This window comes from Staurois parvus, unplaced genomic scaffold, assembly GCF_062004578.1.
Source record: "Staurois parvus isolate SC_StPar_1 unplaced genomic scaffold, SC_StPar_1.0 ptg000704l, whole genome shotgun sequence".
Taxonomy (NCBI): Eukaryota; Metazoa; Chordata; class Amphibia; order Anura; family Ranidae; genus Staurois; species Staurois parvus.
Genome location: NW_028318500.1, coordinates 8,120,188 through 8,134,344, shown reverse-complemented (window position 1 = coordinate 8,134,344; position 14,157 = coordinate 8,120,188). Strand labels below are relative to the sequence as shown.

General features: G+C 45.6%; 1 protein-coding gene and 1 pseudogene across 1 annotated transcript in view; both read right to left on the bottom strand.

The window, feature by feature from the left end:
• The window catches only part of LOC149446005 (paxillin-like), a 67,017-nt gene that overhangs the window by 43,017 nt on the left and 9,843 nt on the right, over positions 1-14,157 (bottom strand). The window lies entirely within an intron of this gene.
• LOC149446008 (U2 spliceosomal RNA) lies at positions 3,052-3,208 on the bottom strand (annotated as a pseudogene).

The window sequence follows — 14,157 nt, the reverse complement described above, 5'->3', positions numbered from 1 at the left end:
GTTCAAAAAAGCAGATGATCATCCGTTTAAATCTGCTAGTCCAAAGAAATACATGGGTCTGCTTTTTTCATCTGTAAAAAATGGACAGATGAAAAACGGACATACGGAACGCCCGTGTGAAAGGGGCCTTAATCAGTGGCACCACACCTAGCTGAATTCACATTCTGTGTGGCACACATCTGTAGTACATTCTCTACTGCCATAAACAGCATTTTTAGCAATTTTAGAGAATGTGAGTCCATAAGGACAAAGGAAATGTAGCAGTTTGTCAGAAAGCCTGTGGCAAAAGATGTTTGCTTTTTAAGCTGTAATAACCTTCTCCATTTTCCCCAAAGGTCTTGCTTATTATCATTAGATCTTTCATATATGCTAGCTGGTGCTTTAGTGAATTATGACGCTTCAGGTTGAGTACATGCGAGACAACTCAGCAGGAAAGCTGATGGTATGTTAACAGATGAAGTGAGGAATTTTTATTGAAAAACATGGAAGGCGGGTACAGTAAGATTACATTCCACAGTGATTTCTGCAATGCTACCCTCAGGGCCTGTTTCCATCACAGGAGAGAAACGTTTCAAGGAATCCTAACATTCCCTGCAAGTTGGCACTCGCTGCACCTCCGCAATACCAGCGCAGCATACAAAGCCCTACAACTACAGAAATGACACTGCCCACTGAAGAGAAAATGTCAACACACAATCACAGCATTGTTACACACAACAAATAAGATACTCTTATACCAAAGTAACAGCGGAGAATACAATTAAGACTGAGAAATTGAGGGTTCGAAAGATATTTTTGGCTTCCTAACTTCTCCCCTTTCTCTGTACCCCCCTTCTTTGATCACAGGCCATACATGCTTCACTTTTTCGTTCAACAAGCGGGGGTGTGGATGGGGGAATCCCTCCCATGGAGCTTCCCTGCCATCAGAATACACACAGCACAGATGGCTATAGCTGCCCGTAGATGGATCAAAATTCGGCCAGTCCCTGCTGAACAGCCAAATTTACCTACAAGAATTGATGCCTCTTTTTGCACCGCTGACCGTTTGAATGTTAAACGAAGAAGGAGATGGTGTGGGGGGTGCTCAGAAAAAGAGGGAAGTTGAGCCGTGCCTACCTTAAGCTGCAAAGGCAGCTAGATGAGGTTGTATACATGCCACAGTAAAATGATAGTCCTGTTGCATGCGTCAGGCAGTACCACTGGTGAATGTGACCAGTTAAAGTGAATAGGGCCACACAACAACCACCCTGCAATGGTATGTAATGCATGTGGTTGTGATGCAGCATTTACAGGTGGTGAGAGGAATTCATAGAGCCTCATCACTGCCTGTTAAATGCCTCTAAAAAGCGATCTGAAATCAGATTAGCCTTAGTGAACTATAATATTGCTCCTATGTAGGAAACCAAATATTTGCACCTTAATAAACAGACTGTGCAATCAATAATCTACTAAAAGTGCAACCAGTGTATAAAACGAAAAGAACTTATGTGCAATATTATGTGTTCCCATACACTATTCATAACATGCTGATAATCTCCAAAAATACAGTGCAGCTCCTTCACTGTAACATATCCCTCACAAATTTTTGGTATACCTTATATTCAGAAATCAACAAAGCAAAATAAAGAACACCATATATCAATTTCAAACCAAAATTGACCTGTGCGTGGAAAATTCTTTACATGACATGCAATCATCTTATTCCATATCACTGCATGTATATAGTGCTTAAAGTCCAATGAAAATCAAAGTCTTTATTTGTACTATTCAATCCCTTCTAATTTTCATATTTGACGCCACACATGAACCACCACCTTCCACTCACCTTATTTATTTGGCCTACGTATGTGCACAATAGGTCAAAGTGCATCTTCCCCTTTTAATCCAGCCATAGATGGATCGAATCTCAGCCGGTTCAGCTGAGATATGCGCGTCAATAGCTGCAAAATCACGCTGTGCTTGGGGTGCCATTCAAGCTCGTGTCACGTTTTGCCATGATTTGGAATCGTGGCAGAATTGTGGTGATACCAGGATGTCATCAGCGAGCTGCAAAAAGCATTTCCTCAAACTGCAACACTAACTGTAGCAAGTCACAAGGCAAGAGGCTGCAGCAGGGGGCTGATCCAAGTCAGACATTTGTGAATTACACAGGCTCTCCATACTGCTCCAACCTGCCCACCAGTCAGTGCTGCAGTTCTGCAAACAAAGCTCACATTACCTGCAAGAGAAAACTACATGCCACGCAAAAGGTGGGATGGACCGAAACCAGGTTCTTGACCAGGAAGCATAATTGTTTTGTTTTTTAATCCATGGTGGTGCCCAAAAACAAAAACCTGTAAGTGATCAAAAAAAAAAAAAAGTGTGCATGTAAACACACACAAAAAAAGTGCACTTAAGGATGTGCTTTTGTCCACCCCCACAAGGGGTAATACCTTTCCCTGAACCTTCAGGGCACAAGGCTCCTGACGGGGACAAGGTTACAAACATGGTCCACCTAGCCAAAAGACCTGGCAGACCCCTGTCCTCGTGGTCAGCTGAAGCCAACCACTGAGTACTGGGTTGAGGGGCTCTTTTGAAGAGAACCCCCCCCAGGTTAAGGTGAGGAAGGAAACTGATGGCCACACATCCTCCCCCTACACATCAGGGCAGGACCGAAGACACACACCCTCCATCGAGTGGGGGAAAAAAAAAAAAAAAAAAAAAAAAAAACCACACACAAGTGAAAGAGTGACAAACGTGAGGAGAAAATAAATAGAGCCTGGTAGCAAAAATTGCCCCGTACCTAGCCCATAGAGGCGCAGTGCAGACGTTTTAGTGCCGTGACCAGGCGCTTGTTCGCACCATGAGTATCCCATGCCCAAGTGCTACTAAGAGCACCCCTAGGGCAAACACTCCCAGGGGGCACAGACACCACAGACTCTCTGCCTTCCCAGCCCATGGCCAGATAAGGTAGACCCGTTCAAATCAGGAGGAACTGGGCCCAACCAGTTTTCCCGGGGGACTTACTCTCATGCCCCAACGGTCTCTGTGGGCACCTGGATTTCGGGTTCCAGTCGGTACTAGCCTTCAGAGTCTCAGTCATACCAGCAGAGGTACAATACAGCCAGTCATTCCTAAAAAAAGGGAAGAGTGACATTGGACCCACCCTACTGGACACTGATAAGAACAGATACTACACTTGATCTTAGCCAAAAGGCCTAGCAACATGCAGGAAATGAGAGCAGTGCATTTCTGGCATCTGGGTAACTTTATGTTCACTAAGCAAGAGATATAAACTGAAGCTGGCTAAATATAAATAAGCTAAATATTATGTACATATCAAATATAAATATAATAACCAGAATAAAAGATATCAAGGAAAACAAAAAAAACAACACATTTAGCACATCTCTGCCATCATGCACATCTATTGTCCTTTAAAAAAAAAAAAGTCCTTAAAGCGTTCCTAAACCCACAACAATAAATTCAGTCTGTATATGCAGTACAGCATGTTTGTTATACTCAATGTGGAACCTAAAGGTTAACCCTCGGCACTGTAAAGGCTGTTTGAGCCTGTCTTCTCTGATTTTTTTTTCTTTTTCTAATGACCCCAATACATCTGCTGATAGTACAGGTGTGTATTGCTAGAGAGGTTTTTTTTTTGTTCTTTGGGAGGGTGCATGTGCTCAGCACAGGGCCAATCAGCACTGTCCAGAGGGTCATGCAGCCTCATAGGACAATGAGGAGAGAATGAAAACTCCTCTCGCAAGCTTTGACCAGTGCTCTGCAGGACACTGAGAAGTTACAAGACTGCTATACACTGCTGATAAGAGGTATTTTTCAGTTTATATTTACTAAAATAATTGCACTTCCATGTTGTGTGTACTGTGGGAGACCAGATACAGTGAATGCAGGGTCCTGGGTTTAGTAACACTAAGAATGGAAGAAAATGACTGGTATAACAGTTAAATCCATCAACATAGTCAACTACTGCTATTCATAAGATGTTTTGCAAGTAACTAACAAACAGCTGCACAAAGCGTGGATATCTAAGTAGGAAACAGTGAAACAGAGCCCCCAGTGTCCTCATACCCAGTAGACTCATTACACACCACTCTGCACTGTAATCCTATCTTGTGTAACCTCATATACTCATCCAGTGAGTAACTGCCCAGGAATGGGGAGTCTATACTCGTCACATAATAGCTGGCAGGCATATATTGCTCCTTAATGATTTCTAAACAGATATGGCTTTAATTTGCTTTTCTCTTTCAGTTAGACTAAAAAGTATTATAAAAACAAAATGCATACACACAAAGCCTGTGAAGGGTCAGAGCACATCTTCTAATTAGAATCATTTGTCTCCGTGCAATTACAGAAAGAATGAGTGACGTGACATTAGCCATTCACAACTAAGAATGCGGGAGCCATGTGGCATCATTATTAACCATTACTATAGAACAGATTTCTCTGGAATGACGGAGACAAACCAATACTTTCTAATCCCCAGCATGGACAGAGTACAAGGCAGCGATTACACCGATCTATTGCCTGAAGTTCAGCATCTAAGCAAACATCTGAAATTGAAAGGAAGCAAAACCCAGCAATGTAAGGAAGCAGGCCCTTCCTCCCACACCCCTCTATCACAAGCCAAAAACCCTTCCCCCTACAATTCCATCTCCAAGCAATGTCAGCAGTCCTAGTACACACCTTGTTACTCAAACACCAGCTCCAGCTCAGGAATCCAGGATACGCGGAGCAAAACAAGGCTGACAGCATGGTCCCGTTCAGCAGAGATCTATCATATAAGTGGTCTACTAACATGGATAAATGGGGACTCTTCCTCACGTCTTAACCTCTAAAGTACCAGATCATGGATCCCAATCACATGTAACAAAATGACACTGTTCCAGTCTGATATTAATGTGTACTTCTATGGGCATGCATTTGTGTTTACCCCCCCCCCCCCCCCCAAAGCCCAACTGTGTATACATTAGCCTAATAGCTCAATGGTTCTGCAGAATGTGCAAGTATCTGGTAAAAAGCATCTACTCCTTACAAACAACTTGTATTTATTTCTTTGCTGCAATAATTTTCAGTAATGCTAGAGAGGTGGGGGGGGGGGGGCAGCACCAAACTTTAAATCTCCCCCCCGTTTTCATGTGCACTCCTGAACGCCCGATCGGTGTGCAACAAGCTTACCGCCATCCACGACCTCTTTGTTTCCCGCTCCCTCAACCTCCTGGCGATTACGGAAACCTGGATCCAGCCCACTGACTCTACCTCCCCTGCTGCACTCTCCTACGGAGGTCTCACCTGGACCCACTCACCCAGGCCCAACGGTCGTAAAGGTGGTGGGGTTGGCCTGCTCCTATCACCGCTGAGCACCTTCCGAGTCCTCCCAAACCCCCCCTCCCTATCCTTCTCCTCCTTCGAGGCCCACTGCGTCCGACTATTCTCCCCAACCCCCCTGAAGATTGCTGTGATATACCGGCCTCCTGGATCCATACCCCGCTTCCTGGAAGACTTCTCCTCCTGGCTACCCTTCTTCCTCTCCTCTGAGCTACCCACTATCATCCTTGGGGATTTCAACATCCCTGTCAACCTCGACAACCCGGACACAGCCCGTCTCCTCCACTTAACCTCCTCCTTTGCACTTGCACAGTGCATACAATCCACCACCCACTCCGACGGTAATATCCTTGATCTTGTCTTCTCCAACCGCTGCGCTCCCCACAACCTCACTAACACCCCCTTCCCTCTCTCTGACCACAACCTGATCACCTTCTCTATCTCCTCATCCTCCAACGCCTACCCCTCCAAATGTCACACTACTACCAGCCGTAACCTCCGCAACCTTAACCCTGCCTCCCTCCACTCCGCAGTTGATCAACTCCATGACAGCATCCTCCCCCTGTCCTGCCCCGACTTGGCTATGACCGCCTACAACAATGCGCTGTCAACAGCCCTTGACTCACTAGCGCCTTTAACCACACGCAACATCAGACCCCGACCGCTCCAGCCCTGGCAGACTGATCACACCAAAACCCTCAAACGACACAGTCGTGCCCTGGAGCGACTATGGCGCAAAACCAAATCCCAACAAGCCTTCACCCGATACAAATCTGCCTTCCACACCTACACCTCCTTCCTCCATACTGCCAAACAAGCCTACTTCCTGACCCTCATCAAGGCCCTCTCCTCCAATCCTCGCCGACTCTTCTCCACCTTCAACTCTCTACTCTCGCCACCCCCACCTCCACCCAGCACCTCACTCACTGCCCTTGAGATTGCCAATCACTTCAAAAACAAGATTGACACAATTCGCAAGGACATTGCCGCAACTCACACGCCTTCTCAACCCGTCCCCTCTCACACAGCTACCCCCTCATCCCCCCTCCCCCTCGACATAACCCACAGGGACTTCGTCGCTGCTCAAACTCCCTCCAACCCCCTTCCCCCTCACTCAGCTACCCCCTCTACACCCCTCTCCCACGGCCCCACCACTGCTCTGACCTCCTCTCCCACCCCACCCTACATTCCTCATACTGAAGCTCCCCCAACACTCCGCACCTTTGACCTTACTACCATCGAAGAAGTCTCCAAGATCCTCTCTGATGCCCGCCTCACCACCTGCCCCCTTGACCCTATCCCCACACAACTCCTACAACCTCCCTCCCCCTCCATCTTACGCTCCCTCACCCACATCTTCAATCTCTCCCTCTCCTCCGGCACTTTCCCTTCCCCTCTGAAACATGCACACATCACCCCCATACTTAAAAAGCCCTCCCTGGACCCCAATGACCCGAACAACCTCAGACCCATCTCCCTGCTCCCATTTACATCTAAACTCCTCGAGCGCCTAGTCTACGCCCGCCTATGCTCTCACCTCAACGACAACAACCTCCTCGATCCCCTACAGTCCGGCTTCCGTCCCCTACACTCCACCGAAACTGCCTTACTCAAACTCTCCAACGACCTGCTAACCGCCAAAGCTAATGGCCACTATTCAGTGCTCCTACTCCTTGACCTCTCTGCGGCCTTTGACACAGTCGACCACCCCCTCCTCCTCAAAAAACTACACTCCCTCGGCCTCAGAGATTCTGCTCTCTCCTGGCTCTCATCCTACCTGTCACAACGCTCTTTCAGCGTTACCTATAATGCCACCACCTCCCTCTCACTCCCCCTCTCTGTTGGGGTCCCCCAAGGCTCTGTCCTCGGGCCCCTTCTCTTCTCCATCTACACCTCCTCCCTTGGCCAACTCATACACTCTCACGGCTTCAACTACCACCTCTATGCCGACGACACACAAATCTATCTCTCAACCCCCCACCTCACCCCCTCGGTCTCCGCCCGAATCACACACCTGTTGAGCGACATATCAGACTGGATGTCGCTCCACTTCCTTAAACTGAACCTCTCCAAAACCGAGTTTCTTGTCTTCCCTCCAGCCCGGACACCACCCCCCATTGACTTCTCCATCATGTCCAACAACGCCACCATCAAACCCGCCCCGCAGGCCAGAGTACTTGGTGTCATTTTGGACTCCAACCTATCCTTCCAGCCCCAAGTCCACTCTTTAACAAACTCATGCAGACTCCACCTCCGCAACATCGCCAAAATCCGCACGTTCCTAACTCCAGAAACCACTAAACAGCTCATCCACTCCCTCATCATATCGCGACTCGACTACTGCAACTCCCTCCTCACTGGCCTGCCTCGCCGCTGGCTATCCCCGCTTCAGTCCATCCTGAATACGGCTGCCAGACTCATTCACCTTTCCAACCGCTCCGTTTCCGCCACCCCCCTCTGCCAATCCCTCCACTGGCTTCCGATTGCGCAACGGATCAAATTCAAAATCCTAACACTGACGTACAAAGCTGTCCACCATACTGCCCCGAACTACATCACTGACCTAATATCCAAGTACCGCCCAGCACGCACACTCCGCTCCTCACAAGACCTCCTTCTCTCTAGTTCCCTGGTCTCCTCCTCCCATGCCCGCCTCCAGGACTTCTCCAGGGTGTCACCCATCCTCTGGAACTCCCTGCCCCAACCCATCAGATTATCACCTACTCTCCTCTCCTTTAGGCGCACCCTGAAAACCCATCTCTTCAGGGAAGCCTACCCCGCCCCCTGCTAACTTGCCGACCTCCTCCACTCTTCCTACCACTCCATCCCCCACAGCTATCTCCTCCTGTGCCACCATCCCCTCCCTCCTAGATTGTAAGCTTGAAAGAGCAGGGCCCTCGATCCCCTCATGTTTTGCATTGTATTGGTATTGTTCTGTCACATGTTCTGTCCCCCTTTGTAATGTACAGCGCTGAGCGAACTATTGGCGCTTTATAAATACTGAATAATAATAATAATAATAATATGTAAGGTTCTGTTCACACATGGGATTTTGTATCGTGGGCAAAATCGGTGCAATTCTGTCTGTGATCCCAAAACACTGTGAAAAAAAAAAACATCACACCAAGCATTTTCATGTGCCATTCATTTTCAATGGCACCTTAAACTTGGTGTGATTATGCCCCAACTATCACTCGATAAATCGCGCTACAATTGCACAAAGTTTGTCGCCACAAAAGAAGCTCCCGCTCTGCTGAATATGCATGGTGCGATTGTGTCATTTTTGTACACCATTTTGGGATTGCGGGCAGAATCCCAGCAATTCTGCCCACGATACAAAACGGCCAGAGCCTAATACTGGATACATTAGTATTCTGCCAAAAATCAACCCCACAGTCTCCTTCACAGCAGCTGGATGCAGTCCTAAGTAGCCAAGCAGCTACTGAGAAAAGCTGCCCTGCTCATCCTCCCCCTTCTGCGCTCTCCACCATCCATATTGGTCATGTCACTACACTTCCACAGTGTACAACATTGTGTAAATGAGTGGTGTAGATTCTGCCACTCAACCTCTTCTCCATTCACAGAAAGCTATGCATTATGGGACAATAAAGAGTTCTGTGAATGGTGGAGAGGGCAGAAGGGGGCAGGCAAGCAGTGCAACTTTTCTCAGTAGCAGTGTCTGCTCTCACAGCATCGGGAAAACAGCTGTGCAGGGCTGTATCCAGCGATTGTGTAGAAGACAATGATTTTTAGCAGAAGCAGCTGCCTGCAGGTAATAGGGTATGTACTATTACACCAACACAAAATGTTTGGTGCTGTAGCAAACAAAAAAAGAAGTAAACTTTAAATGCCAATTTTTTTCAATTAGGCACCTAGAACCAGCATCAGTTGCATCCCCAATTATGACTTCAGTCTTACAATGCTAAGTACTGTACATGTAGTAAAGGATTATTCACTTGCATTTTACAAATTATTTTACATTCTCTCTTATTATTGGACGTTTGAGAACAATACACTTTGCCAATTATCAACACTGTAAATCCGCGTATCCTTCCTACAAATAGTGCAAATGCCACGTGTATCACCTACACTACTACAACACTGTCTGAGCTGTGGAAGCGGTCTTTGTACAATCCCCAAGAAACCTAAATAAAACAAACATACTCCCTCGTGCCTTCAAACACGTTTTTGGTATATATCTTCTTCAAATCCATCTCATGACAGGCAACACTACCCTCCGAGGACCAAAATCCAAAGAGAACACTGAAAGCCATAGAAGCACATACTTCCAGGCTGCAGGTTAAACCAACAGGCTCCATTTCATGCCTACTACTGTCTATCATAACTAGTGTAAATATGCTGTTGCTGTACATAAACCTTGAACTATACGGATACCACCCACAATGCAGAGCAATACCACAGACAGTACCCACTCTACCACATCTTTTAAAAACTGTGTGGTACGGCAAGTCATGGTTTCAATAAGAACTTGCTCAAAACATATCTTGCACTATACATGCAGCCTTTGCAAAGCAGTTTAGTGCAGACCTGTAGAATTAAAACAAACACATAAGGAAGTCATTATGACACAATTACACAAAGGGAACGTTAAAACAGGCTGTCACCATAGAAATAGTTCAACAGGACATATACAAAAAGGATTATATAGCAAGTTATCCTTTATATAGCATGTTGTTGGCTGACCACCATAGGTATATTTAGATGACATTTCCTTCTGCTCCGTTCTGGGTTGAGCTCCTGTGTGTACTACCTTGCCTAAGGGAATCCTCATTTTTAGCAAAAAAAAAAATATAATCAATCTAATTTGTCTTTAGACTATTACAGCTCTCAAAGCATGCAAAAGTCCCGCTAAAAAAACCCAAAAAAGGTTCTCACTTGGTGATCCAAGATGATACACATTTTCCAGTTTGACCATCTGAGGAGGCACATTGCAAATTCTTCAGTGACTCTACATACTGCACAATTTAGACATATGGAATGTAGTTATTAAAGAGGACCTTCCCCACCAAATGAACTCTCATACATTTCACAGATTGTTTGAATATTTTAAGAAAAGCAAAGGATAAAGCACCTACAGATAGGTGCAGCCATCAACTTTCTGATTCCATACCTAGGTGAGGAATACACCTGTTGTAAAGCATGGTTGCTCAACCTGTAGCCCTCCAGCAGTTGCAGAACTACAAGTCCCATGATGCTTTGCAAGGCTTACAGTTAGAAACATGACTCCCAAAGGCTGAGGCATGATGGGACTTGTAGTTCCGCAACAGCAGTAGGGCCACAGGCTGAGCAACCATGTTGCAAAGGCTCAAGGTTTTTCTTACCTTCATGAATTCTGTGTGTTGCTCCCCCAATACTTACCCGAGTCCCATCTCGATCCAGCAACGTGCATAAGAACATTAGCTGTCCCAGGTCTCTCTCTCCTCAGTGGCTGTCAATCGCAGTGAGCCAATTAGGAGAGAGTGCGTGTGGGGCAGAGCCACGTCTGTGTGTAAATGGACACAGCAGCAGCTCGGCTGCCCCCATAGCAAGCTGCTGGTGGGGGACCCAAGAAGAAGAGGATCAGGGCTGCACTGTGCAAAACCACTGCACAGAACACGCAAGTATGACATGTTAATATTAGTAATTGTAAAGGCAGATTTTTTTTTTTAAGTAGGCCCTTTTGTTTACTGGGCTGTCCAAGTCACACATCCCAGGGGGCAATGTTTTAATAAGGGGGTGCATGCCCACTGCAGATTTCTGCCTAGTATACAGGACATGGAAGAGCCCTGTAGCATGTCTGAGCATGCGCAGCATTCTGTACATAAGCAGACATGCCATAGGTCTCTACCAGATCCCAAATATGTAGCAGAGACCTGCAGAAACCTGGCATGCCAGCCATGACGCAGAACTCTGCCAGCTCTCAAATAGCTGCAAAGTACTTGCAGAACATATATGCACGCATGAGAGCTTGTTGTGTGCATAATTATCAGAAAGTCTCCCCAAAAACTGAATTTTAAGATGGTGACATGGAAACAGAGCTGCACAAGGAGGAAAGCAATGCTGGACTCCATGGACAAGTATTTTATTTAATTATAAAACCGAGGCAGAAGAATAAACCAGATGACGCTTCTCATTACACAATAAAGCAAAACAATTTTTATGCAAATTGATGCACATACAAAATGTCTATGGCTGCTTTACAGATACAGTTAGTGGGAAAAGTAGTGGCCAAACCGACAAATTAAGTTAGTATTCAAGTGGATGTAAAGCCTAAACTTTTTTTTACCTGAATACATTCTTTGCATTCATGTAAACAATGTTTATGCTAAAGTATCACAGCCCCCCCCTAGATACCATTATCCAGTGCAGTGTCCATGTGCAGAGGCTCTCCCCTCTCTCACAGGCTTTGCTGAGAGCAGCGGGAGCCATTGTTTCCTGCTGCTGTCAGTCAAATCCTGTGACAAGGGAGCAGGGGACGGGGCTGAGCAGCACTGTCCGTGTGAACAGGGCGTGGGAGCAGGCAGGTGTGCCATGAAAGGAAGTGGCTTCCTATAGCAGCACATCAGGAAGAGGAGGAGCCAGTAGCACCAGTGGGGTCAGTTTTAAGAAAATTAAATGTATGACTTTACAAATCATTTTCACTTTCCATCCAGCACTAGATACTACAGGTGGAACTCAATGGTTTGCTAAAGGCAACATCTTTTCTTTGCAACTGTTTTTCTAAATGAGCCTCATCATAGTGTACGCAGCACGCTAGGCATAGACCAAGTCAACTCAAAATGATATGCCTTGCCAAAACTAAAAGCCTACATTACACGTTATTTAAAACAAACACTGTATAGCAGGCCAAGAAACACACAAGCCATCCCCTGAAATAACACGGAGCTACTTCTCCTATTACAGCTGACATTCTCAGTGCTGAGGGCACTTATTAAAACTGTAAACTCTAACTACCCAACTGCGTTTAGTAATTATAACCAAGTATTAAGGTAAAAAAAAAAACAATTTAATGTAATATGCACCAAATCATCTATATTACATAAATAAGAATACATGAAATAACTTGATGTAGACACTTTAGACATACCAGACACAGGTACTAATTCAAACCCACTTCCAGAAGCGTACAAGACATTTAAAAACAAACTACTTAGAACTACTTAGAATCCAACTCCAGGAAATCGGAAAGAATACCCTTGCAGTGTATTAGGCGGAACTAAACCCTCCTATCATTTTCAGTCAAGGAAGCTCCAATCTTAGCCTCTGTTTGATCTGCAAAGATGCGGCATGTGTGATCAGTACCAGCCATTTGATGGTTTGACAGTTTGGTTGAGAGCACAAGCCAATGTGACAGCATTTCCAGCATGCCAGGAATGTAACTGTTTTTTGAAACGGTCCAATCAATGGGTTTAAGCTGGCCATACATTATACAATTTTATTTGATTTCTTTTAGAGTTACCTTCAACTATGTACTGCAATGGCCTGTCCGACTGCATACAAATTGAAGGTGTTTAGGTTTGACCTCATATTATATGGTTTTGGTAAATCTAAAAGGAAAATTGTATAATGTATGACCAGCCTTAGTTCCACTTTAACTGCTCATTTAGTCTAGGAAAGAGTTTTTGCACTGTAAACACACCTGATCCTCTGCTCCCCCTGTCACGATCGCCGCCACCAACATGCGACAATCTCACGACCGCTGCCGCCAATACGTCACGATCACAGCGTCAGACCACAGACCTTCTCACCAAACTCGTGACCGAAGGACCGGCCGATCTAAAACCGCGATGTGACGTGCGTAACAATGCCACACCCAGCTGCACCCTACACAGCGATTTTCCAGCTAATGGATTTCAATCTGTGCCTGCAGCCTGGATGCGCTTGTTACTGGGTCAAGTTAATTACGCAACTGACCCTTACACTGCCACCACCCCTTTTTGTACAGAGAAAAGGGAAACTCTCTTTATCAAATATACACTATAATGGTTGAAAAGTCGTCTGTCCAATACGGTCACCGCAGGCTGATTGGGCAGAGGATTAGACAAACACAGTAGCGTCTCTTTAGAGGCAGGAATTCGTAAATTGCAATTAAGCGCTTTATAAACAGTTTAACACTTTTAGAAAGAAAGATTTATTACTAAAAGAGTCAAACAGGTGCAATAAAATATTTACAGAAAAAGATGAACTAAGAGATATATATATATATATATATATATACACATACATACACACACACACACATAAAGAACCATAGCACAGCAAAGAGATAGAGAGGAAGGTAAAGGGTTAAGTTACTTGCCAATTAAGCCTTAGCCGTAAGCAGATCCGAGTTTCAGAGCAAAGGGTCTCCCCAGGTGGTATATTGATGTTACAATTGGGAGATGTCTTCAACTTACTTTTTAGAACTGCTAGCCTGTGTTTTAAAGTCCCCCAGCAGGGGGGGTGGCTCTGAGTAAATGACCAATACTCTGTTTAGGGAGGGTTCATCGGACGGACTCTGAATTAAAACCAACATCTTCATAATCCGTGATATGAAACACAGGGGACAAACTGACTTGAGGAATGTTCATTTAATTCGGTCACCTTTGCTGGTCAGTTTATACGAGGTTATAATCTCTTTAAATTCCTGGGAAAAGCTACCTTATCTCGGTTACGAGGTGAGAGCTTACACACGTTTTTGGACAGCCAGGCTCTGTCTCTCTGGGGGGCCTTTGTAGCTCTGGGCCCCCCTGCTGCTCTAGCCTGCCAGCAACTTTTAACACACACACACACACACACATCTGTCACTGTGCCTCTCAGGAAGGAAGGGGGAAGGAGAATGAGAAA